The sequence below is a fragment of the Sminthopsis crassicaudata genome, chromosome 6, assembly GCF_048593235.1.
Source record: "Sminthopsis crassicaudata isolate SCR6 chromosome 6, ASM4859323v1, whole genome shotgun sequence".
NCBI lineage: Eukaryota > Metazoa > Chordata > Mammalia > Dasyuromorphia > Dasyuridae > Sminthopsis > Sminthopsis crassicaudata.
The window spans coordinates 203,403,800-203,416,021 of NC_133622.1; the positions used below are offsets into that span (position 1 = coordinate 203,403,800).

The window sequence follows — 12,222 nt, forward strand, 5'->3', positions numbered from 1 at the left end:
TCTTCATAAAGGAGATGATAAAAGAATTCAGATTGAAGTCTCCAAATCTATATTCTTAGGAAAGGTAGGCATTCGCCTAATGTGCATCACAGAAGCTCAACTAGAGACCATTTTAAGAATGTCAGAAAATAAATGCACACATTTTAATGCTGGAAATCTGACCTTCTGTGACTTTAGTTGAGGTATTTCTTTTGAAAAGTAGCATGATATAATGGGAAAGCACTGGATCTTATTCAAAATATGTGGGCTTGGATTCTAGCTTTGCTACTATCTGTGTTTGGGATCTAGTCTATCTGGGCCTCAGTTTCCCCATCAGTAAAATGAGAGGACTGGACTATATGATCTCTAAGTGTTCTAGTGCTCAATCCTTTCCTTTGGATGAGGCATCAAACAGGGCAAAAAGAAATATGTTCCTCGGTTATTACTGATGATCTCTTACCCCAAGTACAATTAAAAAAAGGATTCCTTGAGCCCCAAGAAATTCCACAAGCCTTCCTGTTTGCAAATGATTCATTTCAATAAGCCCCAAGAAGGCAAGGTCTCCTCAGTGAGATCCAAGGGCATAAGATAACCTAGATGTGCCAGGCTCACAAGAGCAATGGGGATGAAGAGTGGACCAAAAGTCACCCTTGGTTCTGGCTCAGAGTCCTACTACTGATACATACTAAATGTGTCCTTCGTCAAAACTCTCAGTGCTCCCTTTAGAAAACTCTCTTAGACTGTAAGTCAGATTTGCTAATGTATATCAATTGAGGAGATTCCCTACTTCATTGAAATCACAGGTCCTTGGTGAAAAAAAAAATGAAAAAGAACATGCAGTTGAATGGACAGGTTCACTTGTACATAAAACTCGGATCATTGCCTGAGCCCAGAACTGAACGGGACGGATGGCGTTTGGGCGAGAATGCACTGGGGAAAGCCTGAAGCAATTTCAGTCAAATGACATTGGTCTTCCTTTTAATAGCTCACCATTTTCATGCCAGTATTCTTCTGTCAATGCTGTGTGACTATAAGTCCCAGAGTACTAGATCCTAGTAGAATAAAAAATTGCAGGCACTACTTTCCAAGTGGTAATGGAGAGGCTCGTGGAAAATATAAGGAGGTGACAATAGATATCCAATAATTACTTGCATCTAAGATGTAGTCTAGAAGAAATTATCAGGAACTAGTGTGAGCAGAAAAGGAGTGGGTCTGTTTTACTACAAGCCTAAGGGATGGACAGGGGTAGACAGTCCATGGGTTGCATTGGTATCCACAGGAATATAATGTTATAGAACAACCAGAAGAAAACTAGAATTCATTGGATATTCTTCTATGTTAAATTATGGCAAGACATGTAGAGAAATTGCTCAGGCTCAGAGGAAATGAATATGGAAGGTGTATCCAGGCTGATGAAATCACCGGTCCCTGGAAAAACTGAAGAAGTCACATTTCATGTGTAACAGTGAAGGCTCAGCATGACTGGTGGACGGTAATCTCCCAGGGGGCAATTTTTCAACCTCACACAAACACCTGTTCCCACCCTCTTGGATGTACTAAGGCCCTAAGAATGGCAAGCCAGTAGAGACACAAAGCAGGAAGTTCTCCTGAGATATTGGAAGAAATGTGACAGACATGCTTCGACATGAAAAAATATGAGCTATTAAAGAAAAATAAATGAAGCTACGATTATAGAATTGTACCAAGAATGTTAACAATTGTACCCAAAATGGATTGCAGAATCAGGGAAGACTTAAGCCCAGGATTTTGCCACTACAAAGGCCAACAAAAAGCTGGGGATCATCAGAAAAACCTTGGAAATCAAACATAGCATCAAACACCAGCTAAACCTCTGAGAAGCAGCCAACTGGAGGAAAGAACAAAGATCTTCCCTCCTGCTACCCTTGGCTAAAGAAATTGCTTGAACACTGAATTGTCTAGAGGATTTGAACTTTTTCCTCAGCATCCCCAGAATGGCTGACAGTAGTGTCTGCAACTGGAACCAAGAACAAATAGGTTATAATGCACACCCAGGAGGGACATTTTGAAGATTCCATTAATTACTCTTTTGCCACACATGCTCTCTAAGCTTAAGTCTACTTTCCCCTAGACTCTGTGTGTACCCCTGGAAGGGCATGACGTGGGAATTTGGGGAGATATGTCTGTATTGCCTGTACCAATTACGCCAATTTAGTAAATACTCCTTTTGAAAAACGAAATCTGGCTGACTAATTGGTAGCAACTGATAATCACAAGAAAATACACAAGAGTGGGGCTCACAGTAGAAAGATACCCCTAAATCTTTCTGGGCTATTCCTAAGCCCTGAGGGCTTTCTTCTGCAGACCAAATCTGTTCTTGTAAGTGGAGGAAGGGATAAGGATCTCCAGAATCTACACGTGTAACAGGAATATAAAAGGTAATGAGATTAGATGACAGAGATCACTTTCAGCCAATGTGATCAAAAAAACTTTCATAGTGGATGGAATTTGAACTGGATATTAAAGGACGTCGATATTTCGAGTTGGGGGAGAGCACACTGACAGGGAGAAGATAACTTGGTTGTAGAAAACAGACTTTGCAGTAAGGGTGTATAGGTTGTTTTGGGGGAACAGTGAAGTGTCCAATTGATTGGAGGATAGAGTATTGCAGGGAAGTTATGGGAGATAAGGCTAGAGAAAGAAGGCGAGAATTAGTTGTGGAGATTCATGAATGCAGACTGAGGAGTCAAGTGGGGGCTACTGAAAGGTTCTGAAAAGGGGAAATATCATAGGATCAAAAGATTAAAGATTTATATTTAGAGCTGAAATGAAATTTGATGGAAGCTATCACATCAAACCTCTTCATTTTATAGGTGAAGAAAAGCATTCACAGAAAGGCTGTGATTTTCTCAAGGTCACACAACTGATAAGTGATAAGTAGAACAGGAATCCAAGTCTTCCTGATTCTAAGTGTCTCTCCACTATACAATTTACTATCCAACTCCATTTGAGTCAAGATGCAGTTATTAAATGTCTACCATATGCAAAGCAGGAGGCTAAGATGTGGGGACACAGTACAATTCCTGCTTTCACGGAGCATATAAGCATCAATAAATATCCTTCCAGGTAGAATGTAAGAAGAGCAAAGGAAGGATTCAGATTCAGAACAACATAAACAACTAAAGAGGAATAAGTCATTTAACTGTGGCTGGGGTAGAAACATCAAGGAAACCTCATGGAGAAGATGTCACCTGTATTAGGTCTCAGAGAGAAGTATTTCAGGAGGCAGGAATGAAGCAAGAATGTTTTCCAGGCATGGGGCAGGCTACGTGAATACCCTGCAGTAAGGTGGGAAGCTGCAATGGTGGAATGGAAAAAAATAGTGGCTCTAGGGTCAGGAGAAGAAGTTTCAAACGGTCCCTCCAACACACATGTGCAGCTTGGGCACGTCACCTCACCCTATTCTGGTTCAGGTTCTTCATCTGTAAAACAGGGCTGGAGAGGACTAAATGGCCATTGAGGTTCATTCCGACGTCACGTTGACTTACGTATATCTAAGTGCTTACATATAACTAACTTACATATCCTGAGAGATCTGTGATTGTTTCTGCATGTGAGAAAGACAAACCTGGCAGCATCTGAAGTCTACATTTCGTTGTCATGCTGCTTCCACATCTGGTGTTCAGTAAACACTCCGGATTGATTATGGAGCCAAAGCACAATAATTAACTTAATTCTTGAGAGTGACTTAAGGTCTACAAAGTATTCTGCTTCACAACGAGCCTGAGAAGCGCATAGCAAAAGCCTCATCATCCCAATTTAAAGGTGAGGTAGGGGGGCTCTGAGAGGCTGCAACAACCTTTCCACATAGGAGCCAGGGGAAGAACTTCCCCACTTGTCTATGTTGACAAAAAAGACATCAGGAGAGAGAGAGAGAGTGAAGTATTGTGGGCTCTTGACTTTTAGACTGTTGTGTTCAACTCCACCACCTTATAGACCGAAAACGAAGTCTCTGAGAGATGTTTGTCATTAAAGCAGAACTGAATTAGACAAAAGAAAAATGAGATGTTCCCGTGGACTCTTTGTGTCCAACCTGTGGCAAAGCATTCTACGCTCGTGTTGGTCTGATCCGCCACAGCTGGACACCCTGAAACTCTAGTCTAGTGATGTCATTTTGGTCCTCTTCGAGTATGAAGGACAACCACCAAGTCATTAAGTCATTTGCTTGAGCTCATGCAGGTAGTAATTAGTTATTTCTTGAAGATAATGCTTCCATATGAAAAAATAAGGGCTAAGATCAGTCTTCTCCATCCAGCCAATAACACCGCTCCCTTTCTTTAGAACTGTCGGACAAAATCCCAGCAGGACAGATCATGGTCTGACAGATTATGATACTGCTGATAGTCTATGTTTAACAGCTTTTCATTTGTCTGGGAAAGTCTAGGTACAGTTCTAGCTGGAGGCAAAAGGACGGATAGGGTGACCATTCAAAGTTCTCTCCAACCTTATGATTCTATAATTCAATGACTTCAAGTACAGTGGGCCAAATTCCCCCTGCTCAAATGATTAATTTCCAAAGGGGACTCCATGTGTGCAAGGGGAGATATGCTCTAAGAAAATTGGGGCTAAATATACATATCTTGTTATTCACTGGCATAACTTTAACCTGATGAACTCATCTGGTGATAATGGATGCAAAACCTGTAAGCTCTAGGCGTATCATTGCAAGTTAATACCAGGGCATGATTACGAGAAACTGTTACCATTTCTCTGAATTTTGAGTAAAAATACATGCTATTTAAGTAAAGTGGTTTATCACCATAGCAACCATCTCTGAAGTCACATTAAAATTATAGACCAATATGGAGTCCAAAGTGCCAGGACATTCAACTACAAGTTCTGCTCCGTGGTTTTGCTAGGTACTGGCCATTCACCTCCCAGAAAAATCCTGCTGTTTCCAGAAGGGCAAGAGAAGAACAGATGAGAGGAACACTTCTCCATCGCTTCTTCCTGAAGCAGAGGGGCTTGGTTCTCTAACCTTTTCCAGGCCCCACCTCCAGCCTGAGAGATCTGAAATCTGCATGGAGTTAATAGAAATGAAATCTAACTTGTAAGTTGGGCAGAGATGCCACTTTCTTTCATCCCCAGCATATGGGGACTAATTCCATGGTCTTTATTCAGGAAGCTGGGCCCATAGGACTAAGGACGCTGACATTAATGCTTGTGACATATGCATCCCACGTAAGGGGAAAAAATCCGTCCAAAATGATGAGCTCTCTAAAACAGCAAGCTGGCCAATTTTATTAAAAGCAAGCTTCAGACTCACTCATTTTCTTTACTATATATCAATGTACCCAAAAGAGAGAATAGGAAGGGAAAGGTATTGGGCTCCTTGTGGATCCTGCCTCTGTGGATCTTGTCTTGGTGGAGAGTAGATTAAAGCACGATAACCAAGATGCTTTTATACATGTAGCTGGAGAGATGTCACCATTGAGGGAGAACAGAAAACAAATGTGCTTTAAAGACGGACTCATACGTCGCTCCAAACTAGTGCAATGGTCTACTGGGAAACTAAAATGGCAAATGGATGCAACTGGCATAAAAGAATAAAGAAGGGCATAGGGAGTAGTTCTTCTGAGGAAGGCTCCCAGGACCAGGGAGGACCAACAGAATATGGAAAAGCTCTAAGGCTGTTGGCCAGGGCACAGTGGACCTCGCAACCAGATAGTCACAAAAGTCTATGCTCTTTAGTGTACTCTCTGTTTAAGACCTCGGAAATGTGCCAGAACAGCCCACTGGATGAAACTTTGGCCAAAAGTGCAAACAAAAGAGACTAACATAGCAAAATCCATCATGCTAACCAGATTATCCAGAATTTCATTACTCTGCAACGAAGAGGCCTCGGCTGCCCCTTTTGTTTTTCAATCTTCTAATATCCCCAGCTTAATCAGCACAGAATAATGGTCGTCCTAAACCGTAGCCCAGGAGCCCAGATTCTCCCTACTTTTATCTGTTGCTTACAGGCAGCCTTGGAGTAATGGAGAAGCTAATGCCCTTGTAAAGGATCCTGGGAGCAGCTGCTGCCATACTCCGGCCTCCACAGATCAACCGCTCTGACTTCTGATCTTAGCCTTTGAGGCTAAGAAGGCTCTGCCCAATGGATGGGATGAGACCACAATAACCATGCACACATGACTAGTTCTTACTATCCCCAAGATAATGCCTTTGGAAATGAAGGGAAGTCACATAGCTTGCTTTTCTACAGACCGACGCCACCAAGAATTCTGATTTATACCCCTTACCCACAGAGGAGCACTTCACTCAACCATGTGTGGTGGGCCCCTCTTACTTTGGCAGATGGGTGATGGGTGAATCATGTTGTATATTTTCACTAGACGCCAACTTACTTTGGCTTAATTGTTTTGACTTGTGACAACAGAGCGAGTCTTTAGGTAGGGAGGAGATAGTAAATTTTTATGGTGTAAAATATGTTTTAAGAAAGGCTGAATTGTAGGTCCAGAAATTTTTTTTAAAAGAACTATAAGGGTATGCAAGGGAACGTTGTCTAGTAGAAGCTAAATGAAAACTACACCAAGAGACAAGAAATTTGTTCCGAGTCCCTCCCAACTTTCCTGTCACACATATTGTGGGGACTCAGCTAAATTACTTCCTCTCATCTCCTTCTCTGCAGAATGAGGAATTTGAAGGCATTATTTATAAATTTCTTTTTGACTCTAACATCTTATGGCTTTAAGATAATTCTGTCCATATATCTTGTGGTTGTTGAGTCGTTTCAGTACTGTATGACTTCTTTTTTATATTTTATTTATTTATTTATTATAGCTTTTTATTTACAAGATATATGCATGGGTAATTTTTCAGCACTGACCCTTGCAAAACCTTCTGTTCTAACTTTTCCCCTCCTTCCCTCCACCCCCTCCCCCAGATGGCAGATAGACCAATATATGTTCAATATGTTAAAGTATATGATTGCATGATTGCAATTGTCTATGCCAACTTCAGGACCCCAGTTGAGGTTTTCTTGGCAAAGATATTGCAGTGGCTTGCCATTTCCTTCTCCAGTCTATTTTACAAGTGAGGAAACTGAGGCAAAAGAGTGCAGTGTCTTGCCCAGGATCACACAGCTAAAATCTGTTTGAGGCAAGAGTCTTCCTGACTTCAGATCTGGCACTTTATTCGTTGTGCCACCTAACTTCTCCACTGAGCTGAAATTGGGTTAGATTTGGTAAAACTGTAAATAAGATTTTTCTTGTTTACTGTTTTAAATCTCACTGATTAAATTAAAAAAAAACTTGACTTTTTATGACTTTAATTTTGAGCTAATGGAAAACTAGTTTATAGTAATATTAAATATATGTGCATATATATATAAATAGTTAATAGTTTCCACACATAATGGAAAACTATGAAGATCTTGCTTGGTTCTTCATAGTCAAACTTATGAGAAGAGATCTTCATACAAAGGAACACCACACAAATTCAAAGAGAATTGTAATCAATACAAGAATTATTTTTTTAAGTCTCTGAGGGTCAGACACATCATCTTTTCTTTTTCATAGTTTAAAGTGTTAATTATACCGACAGATAATATTCTCCCCAAAGCATGCATCTAATAAGACAACCTGTCCAAGGATTTTATCTCATATTTGCATTATATTAGTTCATTCAGGACTGTGTCCAATGACCACTGTGACAACTAGGGATTCTTTTCATTTATGAAATGCCAAAGGAAGAAATCTGAAATCCAGGCAAAGTTCTGATTCCTCACATGATTGCAGTTGTCTATGCCAACCCTTCTCCCCTCCCTCTCATTGTTAGGGGCTAACTTAATTGGCAGGCCCAATAATTTCTCTCCAGTTGTCTTTGCAGCTTAATGAATAATGACAGAATTTTATCACCTATCAGTCTACTCTAAGGAACAAATGCTAAATGATATGTTGGAGCAATCAGTAACGTTTTCCGAGGTGCCTCATTTGATGACTACTGGAGTTTAAGCCTTTATTTTATTAGTATCCAGTACAACTGATTAAGAGCTCACCACAGAGAATTCGTAGGATTACTAATAATGAGAAACATTAACTGAATGTCCACAGCCTGATAGTTACCATACAGGATACATAAGAAATGTCATTTCTGCTCTGAAAGAGAATGATTCCTTAAAACAAGCTGAGATATTCATTGAAGGAAAAAAAACAGATTGTTAAGTGTCTGGTATCCCAAATGAAAAAACCGTGAGATTTCTACTAAAACATGAATACCATGGTATCTATCATATCCTATTGTATCTTATCTATCTATCCATCTGTCTGTCTATCCATCCATCTATCCATCTATCTATCCGTCTGTCATCTGTCTGTCTGTCTATCTATCCATCTATTTTTTTCTCTCTCTAATGCAAGTTGCTCCTTCTTGATTGGCCTGTTTGCTGCTGTAAAACGAAGGAGAAAGAACCAGATGATCTATTTAGTGCCTCCAGCTCTAACATTCTATGACTAAAGTAGTTCAATATACAGAGAATAAGTTGAATAGAAATGTTTTTAGTATCTTAATGTCAAGTGTGCTAATTATTATATGAATCACGTGTGGACACAAGAGTAAATGGCCAGTCCTACTTCAGGCCTATCACTTCAGAATTTTAAATTTCTCAGTCCCATCAATAATTCTTGCTGCTCTACAAGGTCATCAGTTCAAACTCCACTGTGTACTGTTAATGAGGACTTGAAAGAACAGAAGTAACTCCTTAACATTAACCTGACTTCTGTAATTTACAACAAATGCATATTGATTCCTATAATGCATTAAGAACATTATCCTTTCCAGCCTTATAAGGTGAAGTACTCTTTATTGCTCTTTTTATAAATACTCAGTACAGCTCCAAATGACTTAGAAACACAGTTCCTGGTCCCAAAGAAGTAACAATTATGAGCCTAAACAACCCCAATCTCAACCATTGAACTATACAGTTGGAAAATCACTACTTTGAGACTGTTTCTGACTAGAATAAAAGGAAATGGAGGAAGAAATATTAAAAAAAACTCATTTGTGGTGTTATGTTACGTTTCTCCAACATTTCAAAAGATCTGTGGTTTGTTACTATGGATATTTCTATCACCAATGCAAATCATAACTTCTTGGAGACAGTCTTTCATGAGCTTCTATGGCCAAAAACACCACTTCTCTCTTATGAAAGTTTTCTCCACATTTTATTACCAGTGTTCTTGAAACCATTCCCTCTCCTTTTTATCTCAGGAACAAATCATTTCTTTTCCCCCCTGATCTTTATTATTTCCTTATCCATTGTTTTCTTTTGTGATCCTAGCAAACATGACAAGGTCTCTCCTATTCTTAGAAAATCTTCACTTGCCCCTGGATCATCTTAAATGACGATGTTGTATCTCTTCTCCCTTTCATAGTCTAAATCTTGAAAGGGTTATTCACACTCATTTCCTTACCTGCCATTTACTTCTGAATTCTTCTGCAACTTTGCTTCTAATCTCATCACTCAACAAATACTTTTCTTTCAAAATTACCAATGCCCTTTACTTTACAAGCTCTTGACTTTGCCAACCATTCCTTCTTCATGGATTCTGTCACCTCCAATGGCTGCTGTAAAAATGCTCCGACCTGGTTCTTGTCCTGTTCTCCTGCTTCTTCTTTGTTTTCTCTGCAGGCTCATCATCCACTTCCCTCCCATCAAATAAAGCTTTCCTCCAAAACTCTGTCATAGGCCTCCTTTTTTCTCTTGTGAATTCCCATAGATTCAGTTGTTTCCTTAAAGATGTCTCCCAAATCTGCGTCTCTAACCTTACTCTCTCCTTAACTTTAGTCCCAATTCTGCCATCAAATGTCTGCCACACATCTCCCATTCATGATGTTCCACCAATTTTTTATAGGTCCAGTTGAAAAATGTTATCCATTTTACCTTCATAATGTGATTCACACACTTCCTCTTTTTTTCTCTCCACACGCCACCACCATCAAGCTGGATTACTCCAATGGCTTCCTTAACAACCTTGATGCTCCTAATGTTTCTCCCATCACTTCAATCTTCTAGATTGTGCTAAATTAGGATTCCTAAATCACATATTTGTCTGACCATATCACTTTCCTGGTCAAAAGTTTCCAGTGTTTTTTGCTTCTGGGATAAAATGCAAACTCCTTGGCCTGGCACTGAAAGTACTTCATAATTTGATTTTCACTTTTTCCATGTCTTCCACATGCCAGCCCATTGGCCCACCAGGGATTGATTCTCTGAACTTGATTGCATCTCTCACCCACCTCTCCACTGTGCTTCTTCATGACTCAGCTCAAAGATTACCTTTCTTGAGCCTCTCAGTTATTAAGTTCCTCTCCATTTTGAAATGATGTTCAATTTATTTAACTATTAACATGAAGTCTTCTTCCCACTTCCCACATTCCCCCAAAAGATTTTAAGCTTCTGAAAAGCAGAGATTGTTTTGTCTTTACTTTGGGTCCCATGAACTCCACACCTTTGTTGTATTAAGCTAATACTTTTAAAAGAAGAGTTTGCCAAATTTCATTGGCTATTCTAAGCTGAACCTGGAATAACATACAATTTGCTAGTTTTTCAGCTTGAGACTGCTCCACCATGGGATTTTCAAGATTGCAGGGAATATACCCCCTCACATAAGGATTCTGTCATGACACAGCACAATTAAGTTAGTTAAAGGCTTTGACTACTCACGAAACTATAACAGTGTCTGGGAAATGAACAACTAGGATATGAAATTGGATTGTTGATTTTTTTTTTAAATCAAACCTATGATTTCATTAGTGTTGGGAGTTCCTTTTGAGGAGCATCTCTATCCATTCCAGAACTATCTTCTCCATAATGTTGCCTCCTCCATTAGACTGGGAACTTCATGAAGGCAGAAACTCTCTTTTTTAAATCTTTCTTTGTATACCCCAGCACTTGGCATAGTGCCTGATATCTTGCAGAAGCTTAACAAATACTAGCTGATTATTTGATTCTCTGTTGGGAGAGTAGCTGGGATCCTGAGAAGCTATATGATTTTCCCAGAGCCACATAATCATTAGGGAGAAGATTCAAGGGGATGGGGAATTCAATTAAATGGCATCCTCTAGCATTCTTTTGAGTTTGAACAAAACAATGAGCAAATAGTTCAATTAATTATATCAATATTTCAAAGATCTCATTCTCTTCAACTTTCTGCAGTGGTTGACACTCTTGATCACCATTTCTGAATACTCTCTACTCTCTAGGTTTCTATTTCATTGTTCTCTTGGTTTTCCTACTCAATAAATGACAATGTTCCCTATTGCTTCCAGAATAAAATAGAACTCCATCTATTTAGTTATTCAACTTTTTAATATTTTATTCCTTTTCTTGGTCCTTATCCCACCTCTCCCAACATTTGCACTAGAAGTCTGCCATGCCTAAAATACCCTTCATCTCTTAGAACCCCTTCTTTCCTTCTGCTTAATCAGCACTTTCTACTTGAGGCTCATCCCCTTAAATACTAATCCTCCAATAAATAATTATTTTTATGTATGTATATGGTATATTTTGTGTTTTATACATATACACACACACATATATATATATACACACACACATATATATATGCATTTCATATATTTATTCTGTACATTTTGAGTATATTTTGCATATACTTATTATCTATATTCTAACAAACTCCCTGCAGAAGAAGTGATTCCATCTTTGTCTTTGAATTGCCATCATCTCACACAGGGCCTGGCACATAGTATGTATTTAATAAGTACTTGACCACCACTGTCTAACATTATTGACAGATTTCTGCAACTACCTTCACTTCATTAACCTAACTTGCTACTACTGTACATCCCAGATAAGCCTCTTTCTCTTTTCTGCTGCCTGGACATTGCTTCTCTACTTAAGCCCTCTGTTTGACCAGCTGATCCGTGAAGCATGAAGACACAAGTTGTTGCTAATATCCCTCAAGAGGGCACAGGCATCTTTAACCATCAGAGAATGCTGGTAGGCAATGAACAGAAGCAGGAAGAACTTAGGTTCTGGTGAGGTGATGTTGAGATCCATCCATTGTTCCACTGCTTCTTCATAGGAAGTACAATAAGAAAGTTATGAAGCAAGGTCCTATAGATGCGGAGTGGGCTCCAGGGAATCTATTGCTCCTCGGTGACTTTCCTTATGTGTTTATGTGTGTGGTAACTTGTGATGTATGTCTCCTGGGAATCCCTGGGCATTGTACTGAAGCAAAG

The 12,222-nt window shown here is 39.5% G+C and overlaps 1 protein-coding gene across 12 annotated transcripts in view; it reads right to left on the reverse strand.

The window, feature by feature from the left end:
* Positions 1-12,222, reverse strand: part of STK33 (serine/threonine kinase 33) — a 264,638-nt gene that overhangs the window by 7,503 nt on the left and 244,913 nt on the right. The gene's annotated exons all lie outside the window — the stretch shown is intronic.